Source organism: Triticum dicoccoides, chromosome 6B (genome assembly GCF_002162155.2).
Source record: "Triticum dicoccoides isolate Atlit2015 ecotype Zavitan chromosome 6B, WEW_v2.0, whole genome shotgun sequence".
NCBI classification, from domain to species: Eukaryota; Viridiplantae; Streptophyta; class Magnoliopsida; order Poales; family Poaceae; genus Triticum; species Triticum dicoccoides.
In genome coordinates this window covers 713,188,496-713,199,679 of record NC_041391.1, presented here as the reverse complement: position 1 = coordinate 713,199,679, position 11,184 = coordinate 713,188,496, and the positions used below count along the sequence as shown (strand labels likewise).

General features: G+C 46.5%; 1 pseudogene; it reads left to right on the top strand.

Moving 5' to 3' along the window:
* The first annotated feature begins 455 nt into the window (after window positions 1–455).
* On the top strand, window positions 456–1,902 carry LOC119321611 (annotated as a pseudogene).
* The last annotated feature ends 9,282 nt before the right edge of the window (window positions 1,903–11,184 follow it).

Here is an 11,184-nt window from a genome sequence, read left to right as displayed (position 1 = left end):
GCCGCTGCCGGAACCACCGTCGACCGAGGAGCACTGCCGCGGGACGCCACCACCCGATCCATGGCACCGCGCGTGGGGAAGGGAAGGCCGCCGCCGCCGCCAACACCATGCGGGCAGGGCCCGGTGGCGCAGGCCGGCGGCGGCGGAAGCGCGGGGGAACCCTAGGAGCGGGGAATCTCTTTCCTTTGCAAGCTCCGTGTATCTAGTTTCCTTTGGGAAACCGGAAACGTAACCCGTGCAAAAACTACTAGTCTCCCAAAGGAAATTTCGCTCGTGCATTTGTTCATATTTTCTCCGTTGACAGAGTCCATGCATCTAGGGTTTGCGTTGTACTTGTATTCAGAAGATCGGTGCGTTCGGGCATATAAAGACGACCCACGTGATGCAGAAGTAGATATCGAATTTATTATCAAACAAAAGATACTACTAGTAGAGATCGAGATCGAGATCGAGCCATGGACATGTTGGTCGCCGGCGGCTGGTTCACCGGGGTGCTGTCGTCGTTGACGAACCTCCTCTTCATGTGGTCCATGGCGCAGCAGTGCGTTCCGGATTTTATCAGGAACTACGTCGACAGCCTCGCCAGCCGCATCATGGACGCCATATCCCCCTACGACACCGTCACCCTGGACGCACGACCCCGAATTCTTCGGCTGCAGCGAGACCTACGAAATCGCCGAGGCCTACCTCAGCGCCACCTGCGCGTCCGCTGCCCGTTCACTCCTCGCCACCCTCGACTTCGACGACGACCGCATGAGCCTCACCATGGACGACCACGTGGTCGTCGACCACTTCCGCGGTGCCAACATGCGCTGGACCAAGCTCAAGCTGGTTCCCCGCGTCACCACCATCATCACCAACGGCCCCGGCCGCACCGAGGAGCGCCGCATGTACCGCCTCACCTTCCATCGCCGCCACCGGGGGCTCGTCGAGGACGCCTACCTGCCGCACGTCCTCGCCGAGGGCCGTCACGCCATCAGCAGAAACCGCCAGCGCAGCCTCCACACCAACAAACCCAAGGACGACTGGTCCGGGGACTACGGCTGGAGCATCCTCAAGTTCGAGCACCCCTCCACCTTCTCCACCCTCGCCATGGACCCCGCCAAGAAGCAAGAGATTCTTGACGATCTCGAGATGTTCCGTGACGGCAAGGACTACTACGCTTCAATCGGCAAGACGTGGAAGCGAGGTTACCTATTGTTTGGGCCTCCTGGCACCGGCAAGTCCACCATGATCGCGGCCATGGCCAACTACCTCAACTATGATGTCTATGACCTCGAGCTCACCACGGTCAAGAACAACACCGAGCTGAAGAGGCTCTTCATCGACACGGAAGGCAAGTCGATCATCGTCATTGAGGACATCGACTGCTCCATCGATCTCACAGGCAAGCGCGGTAAGAAGGGCAATAAGAAGAAGAAGGACGATGGAGAAGGCAAGGACAAGGAGAACAAGGTGACGCTGTCTGGGGTGCTCAACTTCATCGACGGGCTATGGTCCGCATGCGGAGGCGAGCGAGTCATTGTGTTCACGACCAACCACAAGGAGAACCTAGACCCGGCGTTGATCCGGCGTGGCAGGATGGACATGCACATCGAGATGTCATACTGCTGCTTTGAGTCCTTCAAGGTGCTTGCCAAGAACTACCTTGGTGTCGAAGAGCACGATATGTTCAGTGAGATTCGGCAGCTTCTAGGCGAGGTTAACATGTCGCCGGCCGATGTAGCGGAGAACCTGATGCCTAGGTCCAAGAAGAAGGACGTGGACGCCTGCCTTGGTAGACTGATTATGGCGCTGAAGGAGAAAGCATCTGCCGGGGACAAAGATGAAGAAGGGAATGACAGTAGTGATGAAGAAAAGGAGGAAGACGATAGGGACGACAATATTAGCCACGACGACTAGAAAGAAGACGAGGATAATAATTCTGCCCACGATAGCATATAGTACAAATGTGTGAGTCAGTAAATGATGCGTACATAGTATACACAAAGTATGTATCCGTGCATCCGAATCAGTCCGTAGGGTGCTGACACGCATCGGTTGGTTTATCTTCCTTTCAAGTAATACAAATTAGATTATGTAATTTATACAGGAGCCCCATTCACCTGGTTTGTTCGGGTGAATCTTTTTGTCAAATTTTCTCCTCAATAACTGCTTGACTTTATGCGTAAATTTGTAGTACCAGTAGTAGGCTAGTGAATAGGTAGTGTTTTTCAACGGTGCATACTATATAGCGTGCACTGATCTACTATTAAATGTGTTCATGTATGTGCGTTCAGATTTTGCTGAGATAATAAAACATGAAAACACACTCTCAAACAAGAAGAAACGTGATGATGCTAGATACTTTCTCTGGGAGAAAGAATAGGTTTTATTTCATAAGAATAGAATTATAGTCCGCTAATACAAGCTTCAGAGATACAATCTGGAACCTGGCATAGCTAACGAGGGGTGCTACCAACATAACAACCATGATTAGCTAGACAATGAGAATACCCTATTTTGCTCGCACTCTAATTTCAAAGGAACTCACCCGCAAGCTTCCATGAAATTTCTAATTCTGCAATCAAGTGGCCATAAGCAGACTGATCAAGAGAGTTATAAGAGATAGCAACAAGGAAAAGTGGACAACCAAATAATCACACATTTAGAGCATCTCCAACATCAGCCTTATTTTTTGTCACGAAAAGCTGGTGGAGTAAAACTTTTTCGACACGAAAACTGATATATTATTTTGGGCACGAGCAAGCGCTGTCTCCAACAGCTATCCTAAAATAGGGCATCACCACTCCAAGGCCGCATTGCATCTTTCTTCTACACATATATCATCAAACACATGCAAGGTACTAGTACAGTACATGTCTTGTGCAGTTTAACTGAAGCAACAACAAACAAACAACAACATAATAGGTTCTAGTCGCTAGCTAAACAAATTCAGCAGCACTGCGTTCAATTTCAATCCAGCCATGCACACATACTGCTAGCTTCCTGTAGATCAATCAAGTTGCCTACATGGCTGCTTCTTTGGTCGCTAGCTTCAGTTAAAAATTCAGCTACTGGACAGTGTTGTTTCTTCTTTGGTTGCTAGATAAATCAAATTGCCTGCTGCACCCTCCTGCGTGCTTTAAAAATGTTGACGACATTTAAAAATTGATCATGATTTTCAACAATATGTTTGTGACATTCAAAAAAATTAGACAATTTATAAAGTGTTTGCGTAATTTTAAAAAGTGTTTCATATCTTTAAAAACATTTATGACTTTAAAAAAATGTTCACATGTTTCAGAAATTTCTTTGTGCTACTCTTAAATGTTCATACAATGTAAAAAATCTCCAAGTAATTAAAAAATGTTTTGTACCATTCAAAAATAATGTTCAGTAGCATTTAATGATTTAAAAATTTGTTCTAACACCAATCCTCGTGGTCGTCCAGGGCGAGGCTCATGCGGTCGTCGTCGAAGCCGAGGGTGGCGCGGAGGCAGCGGGCGCCGGACCGGCAGGTGGCGGTGAGGTAGGCCTCGGCGGTGGCGTAGGCCTGGTTGCGGCCGAAGTAGTCAGGGTGGCGCTCGTCCATGGTGACGGTGTCATAGGGGGATATGGCGTCCATGATGCGGCTGGCGAGCGTGTCGACGTAGTTCCTGAGAAAATCCGGAATGCACTGCTGCGCCATGGACCACATGAAGAGGAACCTCGTCAACGACGACAGCACCCCCGTGAACCAGCCGCTGGCGACCAACATGTCCATGGCTCGATCTTGATCTCTGCTAAATTTTCTGTTGTTGGTAAAGAAGAAAATTCGATCTCTAGTAGCGTTGGCCGTGGGTCATCTTTCTCTAATTGTCGGAAAGCACCGACCTTGTATATTACAAGCGAGGTTTTTGGTAGTCCAGGAGTCTCATGCATGGAAGGAGAGCAAATCCTAGCTAGGTGGACCAAGAGAATGCAAATCCTCGCTATACGTAGGTAGACTCTTCGTGTCGTGTAAACGCAAAAACATGCTTCCATCCAAGCAAGCGCTCGCTCTTTACTTTACGAGTACTCCTCTTTCTCTTTTGGTTGGTCTGCGGCGGGGCGGCAAATTAAATAAAGGGAGAAGAAGAAGAAAAATAGAGAGCACGCGAGATAGAAAAAATAGTCAGCGGATGCCGGGAGTCGCTGCTGCTCTTGCTTTTTTATTTTCTCGCGTGGTCAACTTTTTTTTTCCTCGCGTGGTCGACTTGACACGTGACGTCATAGAAATGGGAACAACGCATCCTTTTTCCTTTTCCATCCCGGCAAACAACATGTTCTTGCAGCCGAGTCCCTAAAATTTTGCACCCAACACCCTAGATTTTTTTCTTTTCTTACAAACAAGACCAAAATTTCGACAAGTCGTGCGGAATTTCGCCGGAAATTTCGGCAGCATAACGCGTTTCCAGCAGGAAAAGTGTTGGACGCTCTTGCGGCGGACATGAAGAGAGGGGTGGCCGTGTTCGACGCCACATTGCACCTACCAGTCGTGTTGCTGGTCCTCGCCCTCGGCTTGACATTCGGTCTCGTCTTCGGCCTCCCCCACCGGCGCTACTCCGTCACGATCAACTCCGTCTCGGGCCTAGATCTGCCACCGTCCAAGAACCTCATTCTCGACCCGCAGTTCAACCTCACCCTCCGCCTTGCATCGGCCAGCCCGGGCCGCGGCGCGTGCATGGACGCTGGCACCTACGTGCACCTGTCCTACCGCTGCGTCCCTCTCGCCACCAGCGCCGCCGCACCGCGCCGTCTCTGCGTCGGGCCGATGAAGTCGAGGGAGCAGCTCGTCGTTGCTAAAGGCACCGGCGTGCAGCTACCAGGGTTCCTGATGGACAGCCTCACTGTAGACCTGCGGAGCGGGGTGGAGGCGTTCAACGTCAAGATCGGGCGATCTGCCGGCCACCATGACGCCGAGCTGGTGGCGTCGTGCGGGGTTAGGCGAATCGGGGACACTGCTAGATGTGATTCGGATGACACTTGCCCAGATCTGAACCAGAAAGCGAATGATGATCCGGCTATAATTTCTACTCCAATCTTCATAATAGGACGCAGTCAGGGTCTCTCCACTCAAGACCAACCATGAAGATCTGCTACGGATTGTTTAGATTTAAACAGTACTACATGATAAAATAACGGAAATGTTAACGCCCACACGTGTGGGCGTTTGCACATCGCCCACACGCCTCCATCACCACTCATTTTGCCACGTATGAATAGATGACATCAACAGAATTTTTTTTGGTTTTTGGCTTAAAAATGTTGTATCTCCTAAATAAAAAAGCGAACTAAAAATCCGTTTTCACCATTAAATCCGTCTCGACGAGATCTTCAAAACTAGACCCCATGATATGTTTCGACGAATTTTTTTTTTTTGCCAAAAGTTGCCACGATGTTTACACTGCAGTTGCCATAGGGCTTAAACTAAAGTTGCCATGTGGCAATTTTAGTTTGTAGATCATGGGAATTTTAGTATTTTGATGATTGCAACTCCAGTACTTTGACCATGAAAATTATTTTTTTGTATGAACCATGGCAATTTTACGTGCATGTATCATGGCAATTTTAGTTTATGGTTCATGGCAAGTCTAGTTTCTTAATTCCCCGTTTTATAAATGTCAAAATTTACTTTTAAATGTAGAAGAAAATAGCTGAAACATATCATGGCAACTTTCGTATAAACATCATGGCAATTCATATGCAATAGACATGACAACTTTTAATCCAAAAAAAATTTCATTAAAACATATCAACATGGGATCTAGTTTCGAAGATCTCATCGCGAGGGATTTAATGGTGAAAACGGATTTTCAATCGGATTTTTCGATTAAGAGATAAAACATTTTAAAAACTGAAAATCCTGTAGCCAGCGCAAACGACACAAACGGCACGCCACGAACAACATCATAAATTCCATTATTCTTGTTACGATAATTTTCCACTTCACTCTGAAATTATTTAAATTTTTCAAATGTTTCAGACTTGTGTTTCATTAAGTAGATATACCTATATCTGCTCAAATCATCTGTGAAGGTGAGAAAATAACGATACCCGTCGCGAGCATCAACATTCATTGGACCACAAACATCAGTATGAATGATTTCCAACAAATCAGTTGCTCGCTCCATAGTTCCGGAGAATGGCGTTTTAGTCATCTTGCCCATGAGGCACGGTTCGCAAGTATCAAGTGATTCATAATCAAGTGATTCCAAAAGCCCATCAGTATGGAGTTTCTTCATGCGCTTTACACCGATATGACCTAAACGGCAGTGCCACAAATAAGTTGTACTATTTATTAGATGTGTATCACTACTATCGAGATTTAATAAAAATAGACCACTCTTCAAGGGTGCATGACCATAAAAGATATTACTCATATAAATAGAACAACCATTATTCTCTGACTTCAATGAATAACCGTCTCGCATCAAACAAGATCCAGATATAATGTTCATGCTCAACGCTGGCACCAAATAACAATTATTCAGGTCTAAAACTAATCCCGATGGTAGATGTAGAGGTAGTGTGCCGACCGCGATCACATCGACTTTGGAACCATTTCCCACGCGCATCGTCACCTCGTCCTTAGCCAATCTTCGCTTAATCCGTAGTCCCTGTTTCAAGTTGCAAATATTAGCAACAGAACCAGTATCAAATACCCAGGTGCTACTGCGAGCATTTGTAAGGTACACATCAATAACATTTATATCACATATACCTTTGTTCACTTTGCCATCCTTCTTATCCGCCAAATACTTGGGGCAGTTCCGCTTCCAGTGTCCAGTCTGCTTGCAGTAGAAGAGCTCAGTTTCAGGCTTAGGTCCAGACTTGGGTTTCTTCTCTTGAGCAGCAACTTGTTTGCTGTTCTTCTTGAAGTTCCCCTTCTTCTTCCCTTTGCCTTTTTTCTTGAAACTAGTGGTCTTGTTAACCATCAATACTTGATGCTCCTTCTTGATTTCTACCTCCGCGGCTTTTAGCATTGCGAAGAGCTCGGGAATAGTCTTGTCCATCCCTTGCATATTATAGTTCATCACGAAGCTCTTGTAGCTTGGTGGCAATGATTGAAGAATTCTGTCAATGACACTATCATCAGGAAGATTAACTCCCAGTTGAATCAAGTGATTATTATACCCTGACATTTTGAGTATGTGTTCACTGACAGAACTATTCTCCTCCATCTTGCAGCTATAGAACTTATTGGAGACATCATATCTCTCAATCTGGGCATTTGCTTGAAATATTAATTTCAACTCCTGGAACATCTCATATGCTCCATGACGTTCAAAACGTCGTTGAAGACCCGGTTCCAAGCCGTAAAGCATGGACACTGAACTATCGAGTAGTCATCAGCTTTGCTCTGCCAGACGTTCTTAACGTCGTCAGTTGCATCAGCAGCAGGCCTGGCACCCAGTGGTGCTTCCAGGACGTAATTCTTCTGTGCAGCAATGAGGATAATCCTCAGGTTACGGACCCAGTCCGTGTAATTGCTACCATCATCTTTCAACTTTGCTTTCTCAAGGAACGCATTAAAATTCAACGGAACAACAACACGAGCCATCTATCTACAACAAACATAGACAAGCAAAATACTATCAGGTACTAAGTTCATGATAAATTTAAGTTCAATTAATCATATTACTTAAAAACTCCCACTGAGACAGACATCTCTCTAGTCATCTAAGTGATCACGTGATCCAAATCAACTAAACCATGTCCGATCATCACGTGAGATGGAGTAGTTTCAATGGTGAACATCACTATGTTGATCATATCTACTATATGATTCACGTTCGACGTTTCGGTCTCCGTGTTCCGAGGCCATATCTGTATATACTAGGCTCGTCAAGTTTAACCTGAGTACTCTGCGTGTGCAACTGTTTTGCACCCGTTGTATTTGAATGTAGAGCCTATCACACCCGATCATCACGTGGTGTCTCAGCACGAAGAACTTTCGCAACGGTGCATACTCAGGGAGAACACTTCTTGATAATTTAGTGTGAGATCATATTAAAATGCTACCGTCAATCAAAGCAAGATAAGATGCATAAAGGATAAACATCACATGCAATCAATATAAGTGATATGATATGGCCATCATCATCTTGTGCTTGTGATCTCCATCTTCGAAGCACCGTCGTGATCACCATCGTCACCGGCGCGACACCTTGATCTCCATCGTAGCATCGTTGTTGTTACGCCATCTATTGCTCCTACGACTATCGCTACCGCTTAGTGATAAAGTAAAGCAATTACAGGGCGTTTGCATGTCATACAATAAAGCGACAACCATATGTCTCCTGCCAGTTGCCGGTAACTTCGGCTACAAAACATGATCATCTCAAACAATAAATTGTAGCATCACGTCTTGACCATATCACATCACAACATGCCCTGCAAAAACAAGTTAGACGTCCTCTACTTTGTTGTTGCAAATTTTACGTGGCTGCTACGGGCTTAGCAAGAATCGTTCTTACCTACGCATCAAAAACCACAACGATAGTTCGTCAAGTTAGTGTTGTTTTAACTGTTGGGGAACGTAGTAATTTCAAAAAAATTCCTACGCACACGCAAGATCATGGTGATGATATAGCAACAAGAGGGGAGAGTGTCCGTCCATGTACCCTCGTAGACCGTAAGCGGAAGCGTTAGCACAACGCGGTTGATGTAGTCGTATGTCTTCACGATCCGACCGATCGAAGCACCGAACGTACGGGGCCTCCGAGTTCAGCACACGTTCAGCTCGATGACGATCTCCGGCCTCCGATCCAGCCGAGCTCCGGAGATGAGTTCCGTCAGCACGACGGCGTGGTGATGATGATGATGTTCTACCGGCGCAGGGCTTCGCCTAAACTCCGCGACGATATGACCGAGGTGGAATATGGTGGAGGGGGCACCACACACGGCTAAGGAACGATCCGTAGATCAACTTGTGTGTCTATGGGGTGCCCCCCGCCCCCATATATAAAGGAGGGAGGGGGAGGTGCGGCCGGTCCCCTAGGGGTGCGCCTGGAGGAGTCCTACTCCCATTGGGAGTAGGACTCCCCCCTCTTGCCTTGGTGGAGAAGGAAAGGGGGGAGGGGAAAGAGGAAAGGGGGGCGCCGCCCCCCTTCCTTGTCCTATTCGGACTAGGGGGGAGGGGGCGCGCGGCCTGCCCTGGCCGGCCCTCCTCTTCTCCCTCTTGGCCCATTAAGGCCCAATATCCCCCGGGAGGGTTCTGTTGGAAATATGCCCTAGAGGCAATAATAAATTGGTTATTATTATATTTCTTTGTTCATGATAATAGTCTTTTATTCATGCTATAACTGTATTATCCGGAAATCGTAATACACGTGTGAATACATAGACCACAATATGTCCCTAGTAAGCCTCTAGTTGACTAGCTCGTTGATCAATAGATGGTTACGGTTTCCTAACCATGGACATTGGATGTCATTGATAACGGGATCACATCATTAGAAGAATGATGTGATGGACAAGACCCAATCCAAAGCCTAGCACAAAGATCGTAGTTCGTATGCTAAAGCTTTTCTAATGTCAAGTATCTTTTCCTTAGACCATGAGATTGTGCAACTCCCGGATACCGTAGGAGTGCTTTGGGTGTACCAAACGTCACAACATAACTGGGTGGCTATAAAGGTGCATTACAGGTATCTCCGAAAGTGTCTGTTGGGTTGGCACGAATCGAGACTGGGATTTGTCACTCCGTGTAAACGGAGAGGTATCTCTGGGCCCACTCGGTAGGACATCATCATAATGTGCACAATGTGATCAAGGAGTTGATCACGGGATGATGTGTTACGGAACGAGTAAAGAGACTTGCCGGTAACGAGATTGAACAAGGTATCGGGATACCGACGATCAAATCTCGAGCAAGTATCGTACCGCTAGACAAAGGGAATTGTATACGGGATTGATTAAGTCCTTGACATCGTGGTTCATCCGATGAGATCATCGTGGAACATGTGGGAGCCAACATGGGTATCCAGATCCCGCTGTTGGTTATTGACCGGAGAGTCATCTCCGTCATGTCTGCATGTCTCCCGAACCTGTAGGGTCTACACACTTAAGGTTCGGTGACGCTAGGGTTATAGAGATATTAGTATGCGGTAACCCGAAAGTTGTTCGGAGTCCCGGATGAGATCCCGGACGTCATGAGGAGTTCCGGAATGGTCCGGAGGTAAAGAATTATATATAGGAAGTGCTATTTCGGCCATCGGGACAAGTTTCGGGGTCATCGGTATTGTACCGGGACCACCGGAAGGGTCCCGGGGGTCCACCGGGCGGGGCCACCTGCCCCGGGGGGCCACATGGGCTGTAAGTCGTGCGGAATTTCGCCGGAAATTTCGGCAGCATAACGCGTTTTTTTCTACAAGAAACGAATCCATACCGGCACTACAACACCGCTCCACGGCCATGTCCTTCCGTTACCACTATATATATAGTTGACAGCTGCACGCCGATCGATCGAGCTCAAGCATGCATGCATGCATGGACGACTTCATCTCCTGCTTTTGCCCGACCATCTAAAATGATCAACTCTGAGAAAAGACACAAACAACACCTCTTAACAACACACAACTCCCCTTAAAAAAACACACAGCTTCCCTTCAAAAAAAAAACAACACACAGCTTGGAGGTGGCGCATGCTGCATGAGAAATTGCTTGGTATTTGCCCAAAAACCATGAATGCCATCAATTATGATAATTTTGAAATTACTCCTACACTTGTACAGGTGGCAGCCAGAATGTTTCTATCAGAAATATTTAATATTGTAGTTGGAACCACTTGTACCGACTAAACAAAGACCCACTGGTGTTGGTTTAATAAACACAAACTAGTGCAGATTAATTATCGTTACGAATGATCTATACTACGTCCTTCTACGTAGTTTCAAACTTTCAGTACCACTTGACATCAAAGATGATATGATCAGAAGGATAAATGGATATGCATACTAGTGTTTGTCGCAGTCAGTTTGTGAGAGCTCAAAAATTAAGCAAGCACAGTGTGTACATGAACCACACTGCTAATTCATTTCTAATAAATAAAACCACATGATTTTTTTTCACTCAAAAGTAATGTTGTGTGAACCAAATGAAACGGTTGTTTAGATAGATCTGGTATTAATCAAAACTACATTGGCCTTAGGCCTCCAACCAGAAACATATCACTTGCTA